This window comes from Saccopteryx bilineata, chromosome 6 (assembly GCF_036850765.1).
Source record: "Saccopteryx bilineata isolate mSacBil1 chromosome 6, mSacBil1_pri_phased_curated, whole genome shotgun sequence".
Lineage (NCBI taxonomy): Eukaryota > Metazoa > Chordata > Mammalia > Chiroptera > Emballonuridae > Saccopteryx > Saccopteryx bilineata.
The window spans coordinates 91,876,132-91,902,352 of NC_089495.1; positions in this window are offsets into that span (position 1 = coordinate 91,876,132).

Genomic DNA, 26,221 nt, shown 5'->3' on the forward strand with positions numbered 1-26,221 from the left:
ATGTAAAGGAGAAAGGAAGAAACTAATATAGAGGGAGAAAAGAGAGAGAAAAAAAGAGGGAACCACTAAAAGAAGAAAAAAGAAAAAAGAGGAGAGAGAGAGAGAGTTAAGGGTTTTGGAGTGCAACCCTCATAGAGAGAAAGGAAGAGGAGAGAAAAGATAATGGGAGATGTAACACTTATGGGTAGTGTAGTTCAAGGAGAGGAGAGAGTAAGACTGGCAGAGAGTTAATCGGCCAAATTGGAGGAGGAAAAAAAATATCAAGAATGAAGATAAGAGCCCTGGCCGGTTGGCTCAGCGGTAGAGCGTTGGCCTAGCGTGCGGAGGACCCGGGTTCGATTCCCGGCCAGGGCACACAGGAGAAGCGCCCATTTGCTTCTCCACCCCTCCGCCGCGCTTTCCCTCTCTGTCTCTCTCTTCCCCTCCCTCACCCAAGGCTCCATTGGAGCAAAGATGGCCCGGGCACTGGGGATGGCTCTGTGGCCTCTGCCCCAGGTGCTAGAGTGGCTCTGGTCGCAACATGGCAACGCCCAGGATGGGCAGAGCATCGCCCCCTGGTGGGCAGAGCGGCGCCCCTGGTGGGCGTGCCGGGTGGATCCCGGTCGGGCACATGCGGGAGTCTGTCTGACTGTCTCTCCCTGTTTCCAGCTTCAGAAAAAAAAAAAAAAAAGAAAGAAAAAAAAAGAATGAAGATAAGAGAAACAAACGAATAAATATAATAAAATGGGATAGGTTATAAAGTCTGCAGATTATTCTTGATTTTGAGAGGTTATCTTCTTGCTTTTTCTTTTCTCTCTCTCTTCCTGGTCGTTGACTCTGTACCCCGGGTTCTGCCCCTTTGGCACGCTCAGGTAGAGGTTTGCAGTTGATAAGTCTCTATGGCAATGTCATGTATTGTGCTTTAGTCTCGTTGGCAGTCAAGGCTCATTAGCATTTATAGGCTCCGACAGTGAGAGAGTCCATGTTCCTGAAGCCTTTCTTCTAGTCTTTCCTTCCTCAATTAGTAGCCTGATAATCCAGCTATGGGGTTGCTGCTGCCTCTGCCTCTGCCTGGATAGTAAGAGGCTCAAAGAGCTGGCAACTCCCCACTCTATTTCCACTCAGCACAGGGCTCTGGGTAAGGCTCAGTCAGTCAGAGCTGCTAGCATAATCAGGCGGGCTTTCCGCCCACTCAAAGACCTCTGGCTCTGCCCCTCTGTCCGGTAACACAGGCAGGCGCCCAATTCCAGGGCGCTTGGAGGAAAGTCTCACTCACTATCTGCGTGCGCAGACCAGGATATCCGGCCAGCAGTCTCACACTCTAAGTGAAACCCCCAACCACATGGAAAAGTTGCAGCGTTGGAATTGGCTCTCGCTCCGTCCCCGTGCACGGCTTTTGCAAGGCGCTGGGGTGGCCCGAGATTCCGCTTTGGCCCACACAAAGGCCCCTGACTCTGCCCCTCTGTGCGGTAACATGGGCGCGCACTGCCGAGGCACTCAGAGGAATCTCTCGCTCACTATCTGCGCACGCAGACGAGGATATGAGGCCGGCCACGTTTCCCTCTGAGTGAATCCCCTACCATCACGGAAAAGTTCCACCGTTGGAATTAGTTCTCGCTCCCTCCCGTGCACAGCTTCCCCAGGGTGCTGGGGCTGCCCAGAGATTCCACTTTCGGCCCACACAAAGGCCTCTGACTCTGCCTCTCTGTGGGGTAACACGGGCACCCACTCCCGGGGCTTAGGAAGAAATCTCTCGTCCACTATCTGTGCGCGCTGACCAGGAGATCAGGTAAAATGGCTGCCCCGCTTGTCTTTCTTTGTTTGGGTTTGGCGCGAGTGTTAGCTTGTATTGCCCGGGTTGCCACAGGATCAGTTTTTCCTCGGCTTGGATCTCCGTGCCACAGCCTGGTTTGGCCGTTTGTGCCGCGGCCTGGATCTATTTACCCCCTTTGCCCGCCTCAGTTTCTATATTCACGGATCCCAGAGAAAGCCGCCCTGTTTAGGTTAGTGAGGAAGGCGGAGCATTTCTTACTCCCTATTTCCTTCGGGGTTTGGTTATATATTTAACCAATTTTTCACTCTACCATACCTTCGGGTGTATTGCAAAATATCTGGAGGCTCCAAGGATAGGTTTTTCTGTTTCCGGTTGAAGATCTTGTTGAGTTTTGGGGGAGATTTATCAGTATTGCTTCCTACCCTGCCATTACTCTGACGTCATCTCTCATGAGTTTTAATAAGTAAGATTTTTCTGTACTGGCTATTTGACGTTGTTTTCTATAGAAAGCTTCATAGCAATGCTAGTAAAAATCAGTGCAACTACACTGTTCAAGAGATCTTATTTTTTACTTAACACTGTGCAATAAACAAAGCACCTTGGACACATGCTCTTATTTTTACTTTCATTCTATCAGTACACTGTGAACTACATAGGATAATTATTGTACCCATTTTTCAGATGAGGAGATTTAGAGTCAAACAGATGATAAAACTTTCTGAGTACTAGGTGACTAGAACCTGGTTTTCAAGTGTAGACTTCACTACAAATATACTGATACTAATCTCTTTCCTTGCATAAGTAGATCTCTTTCGTTTAGGTGCTTCTAGCTCATCTTAAAATTGGCAATGAAACAAAGTTTTGTTATTGTTATTAAATGACTAGATAAAATAACATATTTATAGGTCATTTCCTTATTTAAATAGAATTCAAGATAATCTTAAAAAATACTGTATCTATTTCCTATTTAATAGGTAATCAGCTGGTTATTTAACTTCAAGTGTCCTAATTTCTTTACCTTTAAATGTCTAATCTTAAACCCAAACATCTAAAACTAATACTTAGAGTGACTAACTCTCAATATCTACTAATATGAGACAAAACCATGGGATCTTGAATCATAAGATTGAAAAACAAGATGACATTTTTACCACCTGACCTTTCTGCAGGAAATATAAATACAGAGTTTCCCTATGGGAGGATACAGCATGGGAAAGACAAGAGGACATCCTAGGGACCCCCTAATGTGTCATTGTCATCCTTCGTTCTCCCCTAATGTGTCATTGTCATCCTTCGTTCTCCCTGCACAGGAGGAGTTCAGTTTCACCCAGCATTTCACTGTAAGGCAAACTAAAACTAGTGTCTAAAGTAAATACATGGTACAGAGAATTGAAAAAGCTCTTCTTCCTCCCTTTCTTCCTACATTTTGTTCCCATCTCTACATCTCTGCTCTCATTGCCTTTCTTTGATGTAACGTTGACTATTGTTGTAATTTTTTAACTCAACATATTGTTTGTGCCTACCACATGCCAACATGGTGTCCTGAAATTAGTGCTTGAGAAATAATGCTTACTGAAAGTTATAAAAGTTTGATTTATTTTGAAAGGAAAAAGCTATGAAAGTTTAATTAATAAAGTAGGGAGGGTATTATACTATAGCTAATTGAGATCTCCTATCTGAAAATGTAACAACAAGCACACATTGTTATTTGCACAGTTTTTATTTATTACATATCATTTTCTCCTGCAGTCAGATTTGTGGCTTATAAAAATAACCAAATATTTGCTTACAAATTGTTATAATGAAAATCTGTAGCCCGCTGCAGTAAGATTCATGGTCACGATAACCTTGAAAGCATTTGTTTGCATTCGGAGTGCAGGGGGAATAATTTAAATTTAAAATTTTCGCATAAATTATTTATATGTTGTGTCCAAGATGCAGTGCAATTACGACAACATTTTTTAGAAGGCAGGCAGAAGTTTAAAATTTATAAATACGTCTATACATTTTGGCGGCACTAGATATAGTTTTCTAGAAAGCTGTATTTTTTGTTGTTTGAATAGCATTTATCTGTTTTCACGCTCTCTAACAGATGGAACCAAAGCATTGTGAACATTTTTATTAAAACAGCAAATGAAGCTATGAGAGAAGTGTCACATTGCCAAGTATTCATCTTGCAAATTAAATTCCACAAGTTAGCGGGTGGTTTAAGTTCCCTTTAGAAATTTAAAATCAGCTTATTTCATTTCTCTGTGGTTTAACAGAGACACAGGTTCACTGCTGCATTCACTTACACAGAATCTGTTTGCATGTTTTTTAGAATTGACAGTTGGAAAAATATTTACCGATTCTCACTCAAAACGTCTCATGATTGCCACATCAGATGGCTGAGTCTCCCATTTCCTTCGCTATTAAAGTCCTCTATTTTCTGTTGGAATCTATTTGCAAGGACCTAATGGACCCTCAAATTTAAAGGCCACATTTAGTATGTTTTTTGACCATTTTGATATATATTATCACTTAGTGTACTGCCACCATACTATCCAATAGTGAAAATGCTAGTATTAGATGATTATAATTGCTATAGACTGAAATTCTGTGTGTGCCCCCCACCACAATTCATATGTTGAATCCCAATCCCCAATGTGTTAATATTTAGATGTGGGGCCTTTAGGAAGTGATGCCGTCATGACTGGGATTGGTGCCCTCATATGAGACTCCAGAGAGCATTTCTCTCCACCTCTGCCATGTGAGGACACATTGAGGTGTCATCTGTGAACCAAGAAGCAGGTCCTCACCAGACACAGTCTTCTGACTTCGTGATATTAGACTTTCCAGCCTTTAGAACTGTGAGAGGTACATTCCTTTTGTTTATAAGCCCCCTACTTTATGACAGTTCGTTAGAGCAGCTCTAACTGTTACTAGTTCAGAGCACAACAGTGAAGTAATTGGCACTTCCACATCTCTACAGGGCTGTCCTGATAAACTATTGTAAATCAGATACATGAAAAAGCCACCTTTTGCGGTCATTTCAGAGGTGATGAAGAGCTACCATTACTGCTTCTAATGTCACTGCCATAAGATTAATTTCACAAAAACATCATTTTTCCTCCAAAAAAGTTTTCGATGGTCTTCCACTACCTACAGAATAAAACTTAGACTCATCATTCATGTACTTCTTCAATTTTGCCTCAAACTTTTTTTGCGATGACTTCTCAACATATCTTCCTATTTCAGGTAAACTGGTCTATGTATTTATTGTTTCCAAAGCAAGTTAGTACTACTTTGCCTACTGCTTTCTATACTTGCACCTTTCTTCTTCTCTTTGTCTATCTCCTTCTTTTCCCTGCAGGTACAACTTAAATCACAACATCGGGAAACCCTCCTTAGCTGTCCTAAATCAGCCTTATTTCTTCCCTTTTCAGCCTTTCTAGCACCATTATTACATGATAGTCTGTATTGTTCTTTATTTTCCATGTGTACATTTTACCTCCACAATTAGAATGTAAGATCCTAAGGGTAGAGATGCCATTTTAAACACGAAATTCCTAGCACCCAGTGCCTAGGACATAGTGATCAGCAGTATGATGTTGGCAAACAACACAATTAGAGTTAGCTCATAGCCTTTGGGATTCTGATTACAGCTGAAGTTTTGCTTGCCCAACATGCTTTCTCATTCTCCTTCTTCTGGCTTTTTTGGGGGATTCCACCCTCATTCTATGTGAAGTTGTCCATTTTAGTGCTCAATTTGTCAGAACAGCCTAGTAAACCACTTCAGGATGTTAGTAGGTTCAAACAAAATTGAACTCTCACTCTACTATGTCCAATGTGCTTTGGTCCAGAGATCTTCTTCATGTTCTCCTCACTCTGGAACCCAGGCTTTGATTCCAGCCCCTATCTTGAATATGGTCAATGAAGAAGCAGAGGAATAAAGTGTGGCAAACCATGTACTGGCTCTTAAAACATTCACCTAGAAGTGACACACCTGTATTGGCAGGATGCTAAACATATATAGATCAATGAAATAGAATGGAGAACCCAGAATTAAATCTTTTTAATTATGATCAATTAGTATTTTGCAAGAATGCCAAGAAAGTACAATGGAGAAAAAAAACAAAAACAACCTTTTCAACAAATGGTGTTGGGACAATTAGATATCCACATAAAAGATAATTAAGTTGAACCACTACCTCACACCATAGAGAAAAATTAATTCAAAATGGGCCATAGATCGAAATGTAAATGGTAATTATAAAGTATAATGGTAAAATCTACATATAAATGTAATATCTACATGTTAAATGTAAAAGCTAAAATTATATATAATAGTCTTAGCACAGAATTAAATCTTTATGACCTCATGTTTCTTATATATAACACAAACAATAACAAAAATAAATACACTGGCCTTCATTAAAATGAACAGCTATAAGCATTAAAGGGTGCTCTCAATAAAGTTAAGAGACAAAACAAGGAATGAGAGATATTTGCAAATTGTATATCTGCCAAAGGACATGTATCCAAAATATATAAAGAACTGTTACAACTCAAGAATAAAAAGACAACCAATGGTAAAATGGGCAAAGGGTTTGAATAGACATTTCTCCAAAGAAGATGTACAAATGACCAATAAGCACTTGAAAAGCTACTCAACATCATTAGTCACTAAGAAAATAGAAACCAAAATCATAATGAGGTGCTCACAATGATAGTTAAATTTAAAGAACAGAAAACCAGAAGTATTGGTAGAGAAATTGAAACCATTATACATTGCTGGTAGGAATGTAAAATGGTGCAACTGCTTTGGCAAACAGTTCAGCAGTTCCTCAAAAAGATAAACAGAATTACCATGTGGTCCAGCAATCCTACTCCTAGGTATATATGAAAAAGAAATGAAAATGTATGTCCATACAAAAACCTATATGCAAATATTCATGGCAGTGTTATTCACAAGAGCAAACACTGGAGACCATCAAAATGTTCATGAATGGATGAATGGACAAACAAAATGTGATAAATCTATACAATGAAATATTATTCAGCCAAAAAAGGAGTGAAGTACTGATTTATGCCACAACTCGGTTGAACCTTGAAAACATTATGTTAAGTGAAAGGAGCCAGTCATTAAAGCAACATGTTTTCTGAAATATCCAGAATGGGAAATCCATAGAGACAGAAAACAGATTAGCAATGGGCATGGCATGGAGGATGGGGGGTGGTAAGGAGTGAGTGCTAGTGGACATGGGTTTCTTTTGGGAGTAGTGAAAATGTTCTGGGATTAGATAGCTGTACAACTCTGTGAATAACCAAAAACCACTGAATTTTTGTACACAATTTAAGAGGGTAGATTTTATGTTGTGAATTATATCTCAATAAAGCTATTTTTTTAAGGGAATATCCATCACTTTGACCACTCATTGGTCAAAGAAAGTCACGTGTCCAGAAGTTACTTCAATGGGACAGGGAAGTGCAATTTTACCATGTGCCCTGAAGAAAAGTGGAAATATTTGGCAAAGAGTATTAATTACTACAAAAGATGCCCTCAGTCTCTAGATACACAGGTAGTCATGATTCACAGGTAACCCAATTCTGATACTTCACCCTCCTAAATACAACAGTTGGTCCAGTTGGGTATGTAACATGAGCAGGGTCAACCAGTCCTCCTATGGAGTAGAAGTACGTTATAGGCAGAAAAATCAGGATTACTAAATAGGAGCACGGTGGGTCTGGGACTATTAGATGCCGTACTATAAATTATTAGCCTGATAAAGAGAGCTTGCACTCAGCTGTGACTTTTCAATCCCTAAATTTTCAAGATGCAGAAAAATTCTGATAACAAGTTATTAACAACAAAATGGAATTTTCATCTTATTTATTCTTTGCCGGGCAGATGTCTCACATATTTCCTAAGAAATTCTGACAGTATTTCTTTGCCACCTTCTGAAATCCACTGTCTTCCCCATTCTGCTTTCAATGCCTAAAAGGCAGGATTCTCCTCCTACCTGGCTCTACTGCTCCCCTTCCCTACACTCGCAGGATGGCTGTCAAGTACAGAAAAGGTTTAAGTGGGCTTTTTACATGAACATGGGATGATTCACTGCTACTTTCAATAATCTGATGGCCACTAGTCTCTACTGAGTGATGCCCAGCTATTTAGGATTCCACCTCTCCCTACCATCTTTTTCACATCCTGGGGTCCAGCCACGCTGCATTCCTTGGCATTCCTTAGACTTGCTAAGATTCCTCAGCCTAGTGAATTTAGCATATCTTTTCCTCTGCTAAGGATATTCATTTCTAGGTTTCCTCCCGCTTCAAAATGTAGGCCATACAGCCCTCCGAGTCTCCAGGGAAGTCAGGGCTCCTCTCCACCCTGGCCTTCCTCCACAAATTCTCTCCCAAGGTAGAGGAATATTGTTAAGATCGGCCAATTTTATTGGTCAGTGTAAGAGGAAAGGAGCTTTTTCCTGGGCTGAGCAAAGGGGTCGAAAGGTGAGTCCTGGTGAGGCAGTCCTTGGGGTTTCCTGATGTGTTGCTGAAGTGGTACAAGGTGCTTAGAGACTGCTCTGCCACCCCAGCCTAAGGTAGGTGGGAGCCAGTGAAGGACAGGACGGAAGGAGACACAGAAAGACTGGGGCTATTTCTGTTATAGGCAACTTGGCTTGCATAATTCCCATGGTCTATCTGAAATGACTCATTTCAACTGATTTAAGGCCAAAGCTGACCATTGTTTTCTATATGTATATTTCGCTAAAGAAGAGACTGCTGGTTCAAAAAGGATTTGGTAATAAATTCAGGATGCCCTATCCCAGCTACCTGTCTCTCTATATTGACATCACATTTAATGTGTGTTTCTTCCTCTGGGAGGCTGTTGGTGACTCCTAGGCCGAGTTGGGTTGAGTTCTATGGGCTCCCATTAAACTTTGATTTTATATCTGACATAACACACTAGGCTCTGATTATTCTTTAACTCATATGTTTCTCCCCCAGACAGGGATCTTCTTGAAAGAAGAGATCATGTCATTCATCTTTGTGTCCTCTGTACCTAGTATGGTTCTTGTTCCATGGAATTTTATCAATATGTATTTAATATATGAATCAATGCTCTACAATGCCTTAGTTCTCATTTTTACCACATGCTAGATATTGATTATATATATATAAAGTCTACCGGAAAGTTCTGACCATTTTGGAATAAAACAAATACAAATTTTTCTTACTGTCAATAAACTTTATTAAATAATATAATTGCCATTATTATTAATGATTTCTTGCCAGCGTGAGGGCAATTTGTATATCCCATTTTTGAAAAATGTTTTATCTTTTGATGTGAAAAATTGAACCAGTGCTTGTTTGATATCTTCTTCATTTTTGAATTTTTTGCCCTTCAAAAAATTTTGTAAGGACAAAAACAAGTGATAGTCGGAGGGTGCTAAGTCCAGGGAATATGGTGGATGCGACAGACATGGGCTTCTGTAATATTTCTTCCTTGTTGAAATTCGTAAAAATTACAGTGGCGTAAATGAACTTTATCAGTAGCCATGGGTACACTATCGCTTCACACATAAGACTAACATGAATCAACTTTGTTTTAGTTAATTTTCTACGTTAGTATGTATACATTAAGTGATAAAAATAGAGAGGCACACATGCGCCAAATAAATGTGCTTACGTGTCGAAACTTGTGATAGAAACGGACAGAACTTTTCGTTAGACCTTATATATTCTCTTGTCTTGTTCCATAATAAATTAACACTTACAAGTACCATCCTCCCATTCAGAAATGAACTCTGTCCATATTGATGTCAATTCCTGTCCTTGTCTTAACCACTTTCCACATAGCCACTCACATGTGTAGTCTACTCTGCTCAGCCTCAAAGTTAAATTAAAAGATAATTGAATCTGCATATTAACTTTCTCACCCGAGGAATTAGGAGGATGTGAAATATTCAAGCCTGAGATGGAGTTGCTAAGTGAGTCTGTGAACCCACCTAGAAGAACCTCATAAATAACTGAGAGCTAGGCTACCTACTGGCTTCTACCTTTTGGTTTTCTAGGACTCCTGTGTCCTGGTAACCCCTCCCCACACAGATGCCCACTCCACATGCCACCTTAACCACACTAATCAGAGTCGGCTTCCAGTGGCAGCTCAGGCAGTCACTCCGGCCAGCAGCTGGGATCTGCCCATTACCTTGTCCTGCCAGCCCTCCTTCCAGAGGATGGGGTCCAGCTTGCCCTTCTGTGTTTGGCTGGCTTGAGGGATATAAGAGACTTAGCCAGTGCCTAAAGTATAGTAGGCAGTTATCATTTCAATTCTCTAGTGTAGACTGCAGGTCACCTGGGGCTCCTTTTCCCCTCAGCTCTGGCAGAAATTTCTGTGTGCAAGCCAGCGCTCATCCAGACCGTGCCTGCGATTCCCCACAGCTCACGTCCCTCAGCTCCTCTGGGAAAGCTTTTGCTGTATTAGTCAGCTGGGAGAATGGAGAGTCTCCAATAAAGCCTCTACTATCTGTCTCTATTGGCCTTTCACCCCAGGTGTCCTCCCAGGTGACCTAGCCTGCCAAGCACAGCCCCAGGGACATGGATCCGGCCCTCATACAGCAGTTACCTCTGCAGGGGCTTTTATTAAAAAAGTTTCCTTCTTGGCCCTGGCCGGTTGGCTCAGTGGTAGAGTGTCGGCCTGGCGTGCGGGGGACCCGGGTTTGATTCCCGGCCAGGGCACATAGGAGAAGCGCCCATTTGCTTCTCCACCCCCCCCCCCTTCCTCTCTGTCTCTCTCTTCCCCTTCCACAGCCAAGGCTCCATTGGAGCAAAGATGGCCCGGGCGCTGGGGATGGCTCCTTGGCCTCTGCCCCAGGCGCTAGAGTGGCTCTGGTCGCGGCAGAGAGTGACGCCCCGGAGGGGCAGAACATCGCCCCCTGGTGGGCAGAGCATCGCCCCTGGTGGGCGTGCCAGGTGGATCCTGGTCGGGCGCATGCGGGAGTCTGTCTGACTGTCTCTCCCTGTTTCAGCTTCAGAAAAAATACAAAAAAAAAAAGTTTCCTCCTCATTATACTTGTTCTGGATGCACTTTCTAGTGCACTTTCGGCACTATATCTGAAAACAGTCTCTTCTCTATACATCCCTCCACTCGCCACCCATTCAGTGACCCTCCCACCAACAGCACAGGCCTCCTGCTGCTTCGAACAATTGTTCTAGACCTGGGCTGCATCTGCTAAGCCTTGGATGTGGTGGCCTATTTGCTGAGACTTGGTCTCCCTTCCCCCAGCTGATCCTGCAGTGTTTACCACTAAACCCCTGCTTTGGGAAAACCTTAACAATTGACTGGGACAGCAAAGCTTTTTCATTTCATAGATGTGTGTGCTGAGCCCGAGGCAGTGTTTTCTTCTGAATTTTGCACACAGGGAAACAGATTAATCAAAAAGATCTTAAATAGGCACTGTTTGTTTTGCATGAACAAACAGCAATTGCTCTTTGTTTAAATTTAATAGTTAAAAATGAACAGTTCTAGTGATAATTACCTTGTATTTATATTGGCATTTTACTTTTTAAGTTCCAGAAGAACAACAGTTTAACTCAGTTAAATCATATTTATCAAGCCAAAGATTAAGTATCACTGCCTTTTAAAATGAGAGAAGACAGTGAATTTACTAAGAAAATGGCCCAAATTAATAATTATGTACAATATATACATATTTTGTTATGGAGGGGGTGAAGAGAGAACTAACAGTTAATCAAAGGAAATAACTGTAATATCAGTCTACTAATATAGGGAAAATACATAGAAAATTATCATTGTTGTTCATCTTTGCACATGGTTGAGTTTGGACATTGGACCAATGAAACATGTTTGTCACAGAAGAGATACAGCAAATGCTAAAAACATCACACCACACAACTAATCCTACTGACACAGCACTTAGCACACTGCAAGTGAGAGTGTTGACAGTGGCATTTTTAATAAGAATATTGTGCATTATCATCTTATGATTTATGAAATACATTGCTGGTTTAAGAATCATGCTTAATTTTAATCCTGCTTCTAACCACCACAAAGAGGAAATTTTACTTTTTCATTATGACATTCTATTTACACCTCTCTTTAAAATGTGTCTTTCTGGTATGTGCTAGACAAGTATTTTAATTAAAACTCATCTATATGGACGCTTCCTTCTTGCTCCTAGTAAATAATTCCAGTAGAAATGTTTTATAAGAGACTAAATTTTGAATGGAAAACAATTACCAGTTTGGAATTAAAAATAGAGCACATTTTGTATAACATGTTTATAAAAATGTGCCTTCAGGCCCTGGCCAGTTGGCTCAGTGGTAGAACGTTGGCCTGGCATGCAGGAGTCCCGGGTTCGATTCCTGGCCAGGGCACACAGGAGAAACACCCATCTGCTTTTCCACTCCTCCCCCTCTCCTTCCTCTCTGTCTCTCTCTTCCCCTCCCGCAGCCAAGGCTCCATTGGAGCAAAGTTGGCCTGGGTGCTGAGGATGGCTCTATGGCCTCTGCCTCAGGCGCTAGAATGGCTCTGGTTGCAACAAAGCAACACCCCAGATGGGCAGAACATCACCCCCTGGTGGGCATGCCAGGTGGATCCCAGTCGGGCGCATGCAGGAGTCTGTCTGACTGCCTCCCCGTTTCCAACTTCAGAAAAAAAAATGTGCCTTCAGTTACTTTTGCTTTCGAAATTTAAGGCACAATTTAAATTATGGAATTATAGAACTGGAAGAACTTTGCAGATTACCAAAATCAACCTCTCCTCACTCTCCTAGATAAGGTTACAGGAGGTTAATTATATACTTGAGACAACACAACTGGTGAAGAGGTGTAACTAATCCACAAAGCTTCTGATTTCTAGATAGCGTTCTGTCCACAACCTCAGTATTCCAGTAGTAAATAAAATTAATTTGAAGTAATACAATTTTCTAAATGAAATTAAGATCAATATTTCAACCAGTGAAATCATTGACTTTGTGTGGATACAGTTTCTTGTTTATAGTATTTGACATATTTAATATTCAAGATGTTCTTTCCATAGACCTAATTTTCAATCCTTACAATTACTCAAGGTTGAGGGAAGGATAAGACATAGACTTTCAACATTAGCATCTTCTATGCAAAATGAGAGTTCAAAACATTAGTTTCAGTGAGGTTTTAATATTAAAATATGACTTGAATTGTAGAAGAATACATTAATAGTAAATATATATTCATTCTCAGATAAGTAAAATGCTTAATCCATTATTTCTAAGTTGATTTTTTGTTGTTGTCTTATAAGATTAGGTTGCTGATTCCATTTTATTAGAGAAGTGCTTTACAACACTCATTGAACAATACTTCATACACATAATCTTTCTTGAGCATTTGTAATAAATCAGTGACTCTTTGACAATTAAAAATAAAAATAGCCTTCATATATCACTGTATCAGATAAGCTATTTTCAGCTACAAGTAACAGAAATCCTAAATTAAACCGACTAAACAGCATGAACTGTATGTATTACCTCACAAAACAGAAAGTTTGCTTTGGTTGATTCAGCAGCTCAACCATGTCATCAAAGACTTTGGTTCCTTTGATCTCTGCACCTGGGTGTCCAAAATGCCAGTTTCATGCTCCATGAAATAGGTATTAACATTATCCCCATTTTACAAATGAAGAAATCTATGGCCTTAAAGTGATGCCTTCATGGTTCCTTTGTAGTTCGAAAATGCCTGCCAGTAACTATCAAGGCTCCATTATTAACATCCCAAGGGAGAGACAGACATTACCTTCCTGTTGCTCTCTATTAAGAGAAAGGAAGAACTGTCACATGTGTCTCTAGCACACTTCTCTTTGCATCTTCTTGGATGGAATTGGGTCTCACTTTCACTCTTATACCAAACATAGGCAAGAAGATGGGATTACATTCAATTTCGTACGACTCACTGGTGTCAGGGGCAACCCTGAGGAGGGGAGAGACTTCGCACTGAGCAGAGCAGAGGAGGCCCCAGCTTCTTCTCTGAAACACTCCCTTCCTGACTTCCATGGGACTACACTCTGTTTGCCTTCCAGCTCTCCAGTTCCCACTTCTCAGACTGCTTCCAGGCTTTCTTCTTCTTCTTTCTTCTAAATGTTGGAGTTACCCAGGCTCCTATCTTTGGCCCTCCTTTTTCTTTCTCTAAATCTCTCCCTAGCTTTTCATACTCATTCCTATGACTTTGAATTATCACCTGAAGTTGAAAATCTCCCACCCAAACTTTTCTCCCGAGCTCCAGCTTCATATTCCCAGCTTCACTTCCTGTGGATGTTCAGGACTCCTGTTTCTTCCATTTTCTCTCTTCTCTTTCTCCTATAAACGTGGTTCTCAAACTTGAGCATGAGAAGAATGGGTTTTGGTGGACAGCTAGAAGTCTTCACTCCTCTCCAATCTTATACCAGCTAATCAGCAGCCACACTCACTTTCTCTGGTTTTCTCCACTGTCACCAAGAGTCTTCACACTTGCTTCATACTGTTAAGTGCACAGGTCTTAATTTATGAAAGTGACTGAGTGACAACATGGAGAAGCTAATGCCATTTAAAGAAGAGTTTTTATTACTTACATTTCCCAAGAAAAAGGGGCCACACCACACAGGGCCAAAGAGGAAGTGCCAGGTTTTGGTCAGGTGACAACGACAGGAGTGAGGAGATGACATCAGGTGCATTCAAGGGCATATGGCCAAAAACTAAGGAGTGAGGAGAAAGCCTAGGCTAAAGCCTTTCCTGAGATTTGCACAGGAGAGGAAAAGCAAGGCAGAGTAACAGTTGAGGACTAGCTGGTTTAAATTATTCTGTCAAGTAGTCTCCAGTTGCCTGATACCTGATGTGGGGTGTTTTAAGGTAGGGGGAATATTGCCATAATGTATAAGTAGATACTGGGCGAATAGATTCAGGCTGTGCGATTTGCATATAAAAAGAATTCCAGTCAGACAGTTTGCTGTGTCTAAGAATTGGCTAGCCTGGGGACAGATAGTCTTTTCCTCTGTCTGTAAGGCTCCTCAAAAGTTGGAACGTGATAAGATGTAAAAAATAAAAAACACAATAAAAATACACTTCTTTTTCCTCTACATATTGCTGATTCATTCTCATTCTTTGCTCTCACTTTTAATGTCACCTTTGTAGAAGGGTGTTCCAGAAACATCTTGCTTTAAGCAGTCTACTTCAAAGATTCTTGTTTATTTCATTCTTATTACTCATCAATGTATAATCTTATTTTTTTCTTTTTAAATTAATTTTAATGGGGTGACATTGATAAATCAGGGTACATATGTTCAGAGAAAACATCTCTAGGTTATTTTGACACTTGATTATGCTGCATTCCCATCTCCCAAAGTCCAATTGTCTTCTGTCACCTTCTAACTGGTTTTCTTTGTGCCCCTCCCCTCCCCCAAACCCCTCCCTCTCCTCCCACCCACCCCATAACCCTCACACTCTTGTCCTTGTCTCTGAGTCTCTTTTTATGTCCCACCTATGTATGGAATCATATAGTTCTTAGTTTTTTCTGATTTACTTATTCTGCTCAGTATAATGTTATCAAGGTCCATCCATGTTGTTGTAAATGATCCGATGTCATCATTTCTTATGACTGAGTAGTATTCCATAGTATATATACCAAGGCTTTTTAATCCACTCGTCCACTGACAGACACTTGGGCTGTTTCCAGATCTTTGCTATTGTGAACAATGCTGCTATAAACATGGGGGTGCATTTCTTCTTTTGAAACAGTGCTATGGTGTTCTTGGGGTATATTCCTAAAAGTGGTATAGCTGGGACAAAAAGCAGTTCGATTTTTAATTTTTTGAGGAATCTCCAAACTGTTTTCCACAGATTCTGCACCAGTCTGCATTCCCACCAGTAGTGCAGGAGGGTTCCCTTTTCTCCACCAGCACTTATTCTGTGTTGTTTTGTTGACGAGCGCCATTCTGACTGGTGTGAGGTGGTACCTCATTGTGGTTTTAATTTGCATATCTCTAATGATTAGTAATGTTGAGCATTTTTTTATATGCCTATTGGCAATCTATATGTCCTCTTTGGAGAAGTGTCTATTCATATCTTTCATCCATTTTTTGATTGGATTGTTTGTCTTCCTGGTATTGAGTTTTACAAGTTCTTTATAAATTTTGGATTTTAACCCCTTATCAGACGTATTATCAAATATATTCTCCCATTGTGTAGTTTGTCTTTTTATTCTGTTCTTATTGTCTTTAGCTGTGTAAAAGCTTTTTAGTTTGATATAGTCCCATTTGTTTACCTGTCTTTTATTTCACTTGCCCATGGAGATAAATCGGCAAATATATTGCTGCGAGAGATGTCGGAGAGCTTACTGCCTATGTTTTCTTCTAAGATGCTTATGGTTTTACCACTTAAATTTAAGTCTTTTATCCATTTTGAGTTTATTTTTGTGAATGGTGTAAGTTGGTGGTCTAGTTTCATTTTTTTGCAAGTAGCTGTCCAATTTTCCTAACACCATTTGTTAAAGAGACTGTCTTTACTCCATTGTATGCTCTTACATCCTTTGTCAAATATCAGTTGTCCATAAAAGTGTGGGTTTATTTCTGGATTCTCTGTTCTGTTCCATTGATCTATATGCCTATTCTTATGACAGTACCAGGCTGTTTTGAGTACAATGGCCCTGTAGTATAACTTGATATCTGGAAGTGTGATAACTCCCACTTTATTCTTCCTTTTCAAGATTGCTGAGGCTATTCGTGTTCTCTTTTGGTTTCATATGAATTTTTGGAATATGTGTTCTATATCTTTGAAGTAAGTCATTGGTATTTTAATTGGTATTGCATTGAATTTATACATTGCTTTGGGTAGTATAGACATTTTAATGATGTTTATTCTTCCTAACCATGAGCACTGTATATGCTTCCACTTGTTTGTGTCTTCCCTGATTTCTTTTATCAATGTTTTATAATTTTCTGAGTACAAGTGTTTAATCTCCTTGGTTAAATTTATTCCTAGGTACTTTATTTTTTTTGTTGCAATAGTAAAGCAGATTGCTTCCTTAATTTCTCTTTCTGACAGTTCATTGTTAGTGTATAAAAATGCCTCTGATTTCTGAGTATTAATTTTATATCCTGCTACCTTGCTGAATTCATTTAACAGGTCCAGGAGTTTTTTGACTGAGACTTTAGGGTTTTCTATATACAATATCATATCATCTGCAAATAATGATAGTTTTACTTCTTTTTTTCCAATTTGTATGCCTTTTATTTCTTTTTCTTGTCTGATTGCTGTGGCTAGGAGTTCCAGAACTATGTTGAATAAGAGTGGTGAAAGGGGGCACCCCTGCCTTGTTCCTGATCTAAAGAAGATTGCTATTAATATTTGCCCATTGAGTATGTTGTTGGCTGTGGGTTTGTCATAGATGGCCTTTATCATGTTGAGGTATGTTCTCTGTATTCCAACGTTGCTGAGAGTTTTGATCATGAATGGGTGCTGGATTTTATCAAATGCTTTTTCTGCATCTATTGAAATTATCATGTGGTTTTTCTCCTTCTTTTGTTTATGTGATGAATCACATTGATTGATTTGCAAATATTGTACCAGCCTTGCCTCTCAAGAGAAAATCACACTTGATCCTGGTATATGATTTTTTTTCATATATTGGTGGATCTGGTTTGCTAATATTTTGTTGAGGATTTTAGCATCTAAATTCATCAGGAATATTAGCCTATAATTTTCTTTCTTCGTGTTGTCTTTGCCTGGTTTTGGAATCAGAATTATACTCACCTCATAAAAGGAGCTTGGAAGTCTTCCTTTCTCTTGAATTTTTTGAAATAGTTTGAGAAGGATAGGAGTTAGTTTTTCTTTGAATATTTATTTGGTAGAATTCACTTGTGAAGCCATTAGGCCCAGGACTTTTCTTTTGGGGGAGTTTTTTGATAACTGTTTCAATCTCATTTGTTGTAATTGGTCTGTTTAGGTTTTCTGATTCTTCCAGATTAATTTTTGGAAGATTATCTGTTTCAAGGAACTTGTGCGTTTCATCTAAGTTGTCTAGTTTTTTGGTGTACAGTTCTTCATAGTATTTTCTTACAATATTTTGTATTTTTGTTGTGTCGGTTGTTATTTCTCCACTCTCATTTCTAATTTTATTTATTTGAGTCCTCTCTCTTTTTTTCTTGGTGAGTCTGGTTAAAGGTCTATTGATCTTGTTTACCTTTTCAAAGAACCAGCTGCTGGTTTTATTGATCCTCTGTATTGTTTCTTTAGCCTCTATGTCATTTATTTCTGCTCTGATCTTTATTATTTCCTTCCTTCTACTAGCTCTGGGCTTTACTTGCTGTTCTTTTTCTAGTTCTTTTAGATGCAGAGTCAAGTTGTTTATTTGAGCTTTTTCTAGCTTCTTAGGTTATGCCTGTAATGCTATGAACTTCCCTCTCAATACTGCTTTTGATGTGTCCCATAAATTTTAAGTTGGTGTATGCTTGTTATTGTTCGTTTCTAGGAATTTTTTATTTATTCTTTGAAATCATTGTTAACCTAAATAGCAATGTTAACTAAATCATTGCTATTTAGTTGCCAAGTGTGTATTTTTCGTTTTTCTATTGTGGTTGATTTCTAGTTTAATGCCATTGTGATCAGAGAAAGTGCTCGATATGATTTCAATCTTCTTAAATTTGTTGAGGCCCTGGCCGGCTGGCTCAGCGGTAGAGCATCGGCCTGGCGTGCAGAAGTCCTGGGATCGATTCCCGGCCAGGGCACACAGGAGAAGCGCCCATCTGCTTCTCCACATCTCCCCCTCTCCTTCCTCTCTGTCTCTCCTTCCCCTCCCACAGCTGAGGCTCCACTGGAGCAAAGATGGCCCAGGCGCTGAGGATGGCTTTATGGCCTCTGCCTCAGGCACTAGAATGGCTCTGGATGCAACAGAGTGATGCCCCAGAGGGGCAGAACATCGCCCCCTGGTGGGCATGCCGGGCGGATCCCAGTCAGGCGTATGTGGGAGTCTGTCTGACTGCCTCCCCGTTTCCAGCTTTGGAAAAATGATAATAAAAAAAAATTTGTTGAGACCGCTTTTGTGCCCTAACATGTGGTCTATCCAAGAGAATGTACCATGAGGACTTGAAAAGAATGTATATTCTGCTGCTTTAGGGTGAAAGGTTCTGAAGATATCTATTAAATCGAGTTTATATAGTATGTCCTTTAAGTCTGCTGTTTCTTTGTTAATTATCTTTCTTGAGGATCTATCTAGTGATGTTAGTGGGGTATTGAAATCCCCTACTATTATAGTATTGCTGTTGATCTTGCCCTTTATATCCATCGAAGTCTGCTTTATATATTTAGGTACTCCTATATTAGGTACATAGATATTTATAATGGTTATATCTTTCTGTTGGATTGCTCCCTTTATCATTATGTCGTGACTTTCTTTATCTGTTACTATAGCCTTTGTTTTAAAGTCCATTTTGTCTGATATAAGTATTGCTACCCCAGCTTTTTTTTCATTTCCATTTGCATGAAATATTTTTTTCCATCCCTTTACTTTCATTCTATGTGCATCTTTTGTTTTGAGATGTGTCTCTTGTAGACAGCATATGTATTGATCCTGTTTTCTTATCCATGCAGCTACCCTATGTCTTTTGATTGGATCATTTAATTCATTTATATTTAAGATTACTATTGATATGTAGTTGTTTATCATCATTTTATTACTTAAAGCTATTTTCCCCTTTTACTATATTCTTTTTCCCCTTTGTTCTGTTTACAACCAGCCCCTTAACATTTCTTGCAGCATTGGTTTGGTTGTAATGAATTCCTTGAGTTGTTTGTTGTTGTTTTTTTGTCTGGGAAGCTTTTTATTTCTCCTTCAATTTTAAACAGTAGCCTGCTGGGTGAAGTAGTCTTGGTTGTAGGCTCTTGTTCTGCATTACTTTGAATATTTTTGCCTTTCCCTTCTGGCCTCAAGTGTTTCTGTTGAGAAGTCAGAAGTCATCCTTATGAGGGCTACTTTGTAGGTGATAGTCTTTTTTTCTCTAGCAGCTTTTAATATTTTCTCTTTATCTCTTAGCTTTGGTATTTTAGTTATGATGTGTCTTGGAGTAGATTTCTTTGGGTTTCTCTTTAATGGAGTTCTCTGTGCTTCTTGAACTTGTGAGATGTTTTCCTGCCTTAATTGAGGGAAGTTTTCAGCTATGATATGTTTAAACAAAGTCTCTATCCCTTGTGTTTTCTCTTCCTCTTCAGGAACCCCTATGATGCTGATGTTATTTCTCTACATGTTGTCACAGAGCTCTCTTAAAGTTTTCTCACACTTTTTGAGTCTTTTTTTTCTGCTCTGCTTCTGTGCCTTCATTTATCTTGTCCTCTAACTTGCTGATTTGACTCTCAGCTTCATCCAATCTGCTTTTAATTCCTTCCATTGTGTTCTTCATTTCTGATATTGTATTTGTCATTTCTGACTGGTTCTTTTTTATTACTTCAATGTCCTTTTTTATATTTGCTATCTCTTTATTTAGGTGTTCATAATGACCATCTATTGTTGTTCTAATATCTTTGAGCATCCTAACAATCGTTATTTTAAACTCTGCATCTGCTAATTTGGTTATATCTGACTTATTCAGTTCCTTTTCTGGGGATTTCTCTTGACTCATTTGTGTTGCATTTCTCTGCCTTCTCATTTTGTCTGTGTAAAAGAAGGTTTTGGCCACTGGAGTCCACTTGGTGTGGCTTCTGTGTTCCCTAGGTGTGGTCTGTCTGCAGGCCCACCACACCCTCTGCTGTTGCTGCCTAGGGTGTTCGGGTATGTGCGTTGCCAGTACCTGCCCATTGGGGCTGTTGCTGTGGTTTCTGCCACTCCTTCACGGGAGTGGCTGTGATCATGTGCTAGGGTGTACAAGCCTCAGTGGCCTTGGCCTTCTCCCTGCCTCCACGGGTGGCATTATGCTCAGCCCTGAGGGCTGGGGTGAGCACCTTTGCTCAGCTGCAGGTTTCCACCTGATTCCGGGCTTTCACCCTGCCCCTGCAGGAGGAGCCTGCTCATGGGATGGCTGCAAGCCTTGGCTCCACAGGCTGGGTGGGACTGTGTGCCCATGCTCAGTAGCAGGACTCCACCTGTTTTGGGCTTTTGGCCTCACCCCCTTGGGAGGAGCTGGCTCCCAAGTCAGGCCACAAGCCTCAGTTCCATGTGTGGGGCAAGGCTGTGCTCCTGCACCCTTGCTCAAGGGCAGGTCTTTGCCCCTTCCAGGGCTCCTTCCCTTCCCCTCTAGGCCGGATTGCAGAGAGCCTGTAGCTTGGCTTGACCACTTTTGCATGTACTGTCCTACCTAGCTGGGCAAGACTGAGCTCACACCTGGGCCTCAGTGGTGGCCAGCTGGCTTCTGCCCCTGATGACAGAACCCCGCTTCCATGTCCCACTACTGCCTGCCCTCGGGCAAGCCCTCAGCCATGTGGGTGGGGGCGCTGCAGCTCAGACCCTAAGACTCAATACTGTATTCCAAAAGCTCCCTCCTTCTAAGTGACTCTGCTCTGAGTGCCGCAGAAGAGCTTGTTTGGCTGGTGTCCTGCTTCCCTCTGCTGGTATTGCTGTTTCCAGGGGAAATATTCACTTCAGATAAGTTGGGTTTTCCAGATGATGGTTCTTAAAATTAGTTTGTAATCTTCTTTGGTTCTGGGAGTGGAAGTTGGTACATCTGCCTACTCCATTGCCATCTTGTCTTCTCTGGAACTCATCTAGTCTTCACTTTACTAGTGAAGCCCAGAGAGATGCAGTAACTTGCTCAAGGCCATACAGCTAGTTCACCTATAATCTTATTTTTTAATTTAATATCTGTCTCCCTTGCTAGAAATCAGTTTCATTAGGACAAAAACCATGCCCCTCTTTTACATCTTTGTGCTACTCATTTGGGGAAATGATTTCTGTTGAAGACCCAAAACAATTTCTGTTGAAGACTCTTACTAACAAAATCTGAATTTAGTTCAGGTATCATGAGATTCTTGATCTCAGAGAAGATGGGACAAGCATGTAATCCAATGCTAGTCATTGAGATACAAGAAGAAATCTGGAACATCTTCTCCAAGTTGTGTAGTGATGTAGGTTGGAGATGCAGCAGCCATATTGCAACTATGTGATCAAGAGAATTACAGAGACCAATCCTGAGACCTGACATCATTAAGCTGCTTTATCCACTTGGCAAACACCTACAAATTGTTATGGGAAATATAAAAACTACTAAATGCTTAAGCCATTTTCTGTTGAAATGATTAGGTGGGGCCAAAAGTATTATGACTTATCATGTGCTCAGTTAATACAGGTATTTGATGAATGAATAAAGATTATGTAGCTAAGGCAAAATGAGAAAGGTTGAGGGAGATATCCAGATATTTTAACCTACATTAAATATAAAATTTTGTTTCCTGGGTTTAAATTTAGGGAGAGAGAAGCAGGTGCAGGGCACATGTTACATAGACTGGCTATCTTTATTAGCCAATTTATACTCATACTCCATTCATTTAAATAAAACTGTAATGAGGATTTACTACTTTGAAAAATACTACATTAAGGGATCATATAGCATATCATTTGAAAATATAGACCACTTTTACTTAAATATAGCCACTTAAAATCTGGTGTGCTTAAAGCAAGCCACTAAATCTTGCTTAACTCTAGCTTACTCTCCCTTACAAAGTATATATTCATAATTTTAAAGGTTAGTGTGATGAGATAATACATGTAAATTATTCATTGTCCTACATGCCTAGCTAGTAGTACACAATTAATAGGTTTTTTTCTGAGAGAGAGATAGAGAGAAAAGCATCAACCTGTTTTTCTACTTAGTTGTTCTATCTAGTTGTGTACTCATTGATTGCTTCTCGTATGTGCCCTGGTTGGGGATGGAACCTGTGACCTCCATGTGCCAGGATGATGCATTATCCACTGAGCCACTCTGCCAGGGCAGCACTCAATAAATGGCTTTTATTATTATTAAACATAGTTGAAAGAAATAGCACATAAAGATAAAAAATATATAGTCCCTTTGCATAACTAAAATATCAGAGAGCACTGAAGTGATGTAAAACACGTGAGGAACATGAAGGAAGGGAAAGGTCTTTCTGCCTTAGAGGGCCTGACAGTGTTTCAGTGGAAGAGAAGACATTCGATCTGGACCTTTGAGGGAAGGTTGCATTTTAATGTTCAGAGAGGAACAGGGAAACATGTGTGTTGGGGAAGCTGGGAAAGGGAGAAACGATAAGCATGGGAAGGAGGGGCAGGACAGTACAAGATAGTTTGGGTAATGGCTGAAAGGATGGCTTGGCTCCAGTATAAACTTACAGAGGAGGCCCATGGAGATGAGTTCGTGGAAGGGCTTCATCATGGAGGAGTCTGAATATCTAACTAATAAGGCTTGAACTTTTTTGACAGGCAATAAGGAGCCACAAAAGGATTTTGGAGCCTGGCAAGTTGGAAGTGTGGCAGACAGTGCTAATGGCTTTCCTCTGCTTTGCCTAGCTTCAAAGGGTGACGGCCACGAGCTCTGATCATCCAACTCAAGTCTGAACGATGAACTCTAGGGAAATCTACTTGGTGCTTCTGAGCAATGAAAAAAATTTTAAACGGAAAGATCTGTAAGGCGAAAATAATTTTGCTCTATCTCCTATTGCATCTGGTTCTCCTTGCTGAACTCATGCTGTGAATTCTGTTGTAAAGAAATGTGATGCTTAGAGCTTCAGCAGCCATGTTGGGTCCATGAGGGAAAATGTCTCTCACACACCAAACATGGATGAAAAAGGAAAGATTTAAAAAATCTGGGTCTTTGATGACATTATTGAGCTGTTGAATCAACTCTTAGTCTGCCTGATCCCAGATGACCAGTTAAGTAATCTGTAGCTTAGGCCACTATCGGTCAGGTTTCCTTTCATTTGAAACCACACCATTCAATCCAATGCTCAGAAGAATGTCTTAGGAAGATTTATAAGGAATTTCAATGGGGATGAGTTGATGTTGTTATGAAAATAAAAGCAGGCACCAGAAACAATTATTGAGTACCTCTTATGAAAAATTTTAAATTAGGGAACATGTGGATAGTACTAACAATGCTCCAGACACTATAGAGCACTTTGCTCATTTAATTTTCATGAAACCTCTGTGAGGTAAGCACTATCATTATCCCCGTTTTACAAATGAAGAAACTGAAATAGAGAGGTTAGTAATTTCAGGCCATACATGTAACAGGGGATGGATCAGAAAGTCAAGGCAAGTTTCAGCTGACTACAAAGTTCCAACCTTGATGCCAAATTCCCAGTGAGAAGACTGTTCCTAACACCGAATCAAAGGAGTGTCTTCAGAAATGTAAACAGAGAAACTTATATGAGACAGAGTATAGATGAAACTTAGGGGCAGATTATATGTAGGGGAAAAGATAAAGGTGATTCTGTTTTTTCAAAGTTGACTTGATGACTGACCAGTGGTGGCACAATAAATGGTGTGTTGACCGGGGATGCTGAGGTTTCAGGTATGAAACCCTGAGGTCCCAGCTGGAACTCAGGCTCACCAGCTTGAGCCAGCGCTGCTGGCTTGAGCCCAAGGTCGCTGGCTTGAGCCCAACATCGCTGGCTTGAGCCCAAGGTCGCTGGCTTGAGCAAGGGGTCACTGGCTCAGCTGGAGCCCCCCAGTCAAGGCACATATGAGAGGCAATCAATGAACAACTAAAGTCATGCAACTATGAGTTGATGCTTCTCAACTCTCTCCCTTCCTCTCTTTCTCTCAAAACAACAACAACCTCAACAAAAAAAAACTAACTTAAAACAGGGATGCCTCAAAAATGAGCATTGTAAATTTATCTGAGTGAACACTTCAAAAGCATTGGCAGCATATCCAAGAAGTTAGGCTCAACTACAAAAGCTGATGAACTAGTATGTGTTTAAGTGGCAATTTCTATGAGCCTCTAAAAATGTGATCCAGGAAAAATGGGTGGAGTGGGGGCCTCTTCTACTTAACCCTTTTGCAATTTAAGACTCTCAAGATATTCTTCTAAACAAAGCTTCCTGATACCCTGCCTTCTGGTGCAATTGCCTGTCCCCAGCTCAGGCCTCTGACACTGCCACACAGTGTAGGACCCAAGGCATCATTTTGAAAAACACAGCATATCATACTGCTATGGACAATGTTTCCCGATGCAAACTATATTCACAGGGTCTCTGTGGGCTACTTCCAGGGCTTCCTTCCCAGGGCTCATCTGCACACTAGCTCCAATCCTTTGTCCCTTTGTTTTGTCTCTTACAGAACCCTGATTCTACCTTGCAGCCAAGGCAGATGATTTTTCTTACTTTGTGTAGTCACCATAAAGTTTAGCTCTAGCTCAAAGCATTAGCTCGAGGATAAAATTACTTTTTTCAACTCCACCTGAAGTGTGCTTTGGTGGCCTCCAAGAATTCAACAAGAAACTTCCATTGAGCATTGACTAAATGCCAGGAGCCACGCTAGAAGCTTAAGGTCAGTGAAAGCGGTGTTTTTCCAACTGTAACATGCACAGGAAACACCTGGGCATCTTGTTGAAAATGCGGATACAAATGCAGTAGGTCTGGTGTGGGGTCTGAGAATCTGTATGTCTAAAAGCTTCCAGGTGAGCTCCATTTTCAACAGTGATAAAGGAGGATGAGAATATAAGTGACTAAGTTCAAGCAATTAAGATTAAGAGATGCTATGATAAATATGTGAAAAACTGAGAATGGAAAGGGGGTTCCCAAATTCCTCTTTGTGCTGCTTCCTCAGTAATCTCCTGACTTATTTCTGTGTTTCTGGTCATACTCTAAACCTCTGCCATTCATTCCTACTGTAAACATTTGCTAAACACCTACTCACAACTAATACTCTTCCCTCTTTGTCTACAAAAGCATCTCTCTGCACTGCTATTTCCTTCTACCTCCTTTGTTCCACTTAAACTTTTATAGAACTCCCTCGTTCTGGCTTCTGACTTTTTTTATTCTTGGTCCTCTATCAACCCTCAGGAATTCAATTTTCCGGGCATATAATGCCAAATTCTATGATTTCCTTCAATGCCAAATTCTATTATCTCATCCTTATAAACACCAGTGATATATAAACATGTGCATTTAGAACTTACATTTATATGTTGATTCTTTTTATATAATAATAATAATAATAATAATAATAGCCTAACCAGGCAGTGGTGCAGTGGATAGAGTGTCAGACTGGGACACAGAAGACCCAGGTCCAAAACCCCAAGCTCACTGGCTTGAGTGTAGGCTCATCTGGCTTTAGCGCGGGCTCACCAACTTGAGTGCAAGGTCACTGGCTTGAGCGTGGGATCATAGACATGACCCCATGGATGCTGGTTTGAGCCCAAAGGTTGCTGGCTTGAAGCCCAAGGTCTCTGGCTTGAGTTTAAGTGACCTCAAGCAAGGGGTCACTTGCTTTGCAGTAGCCCCCTGGTCAAGGCAAGGCACATATGAGAAAGCAATCAATGAACAACTAAGGAGCCTC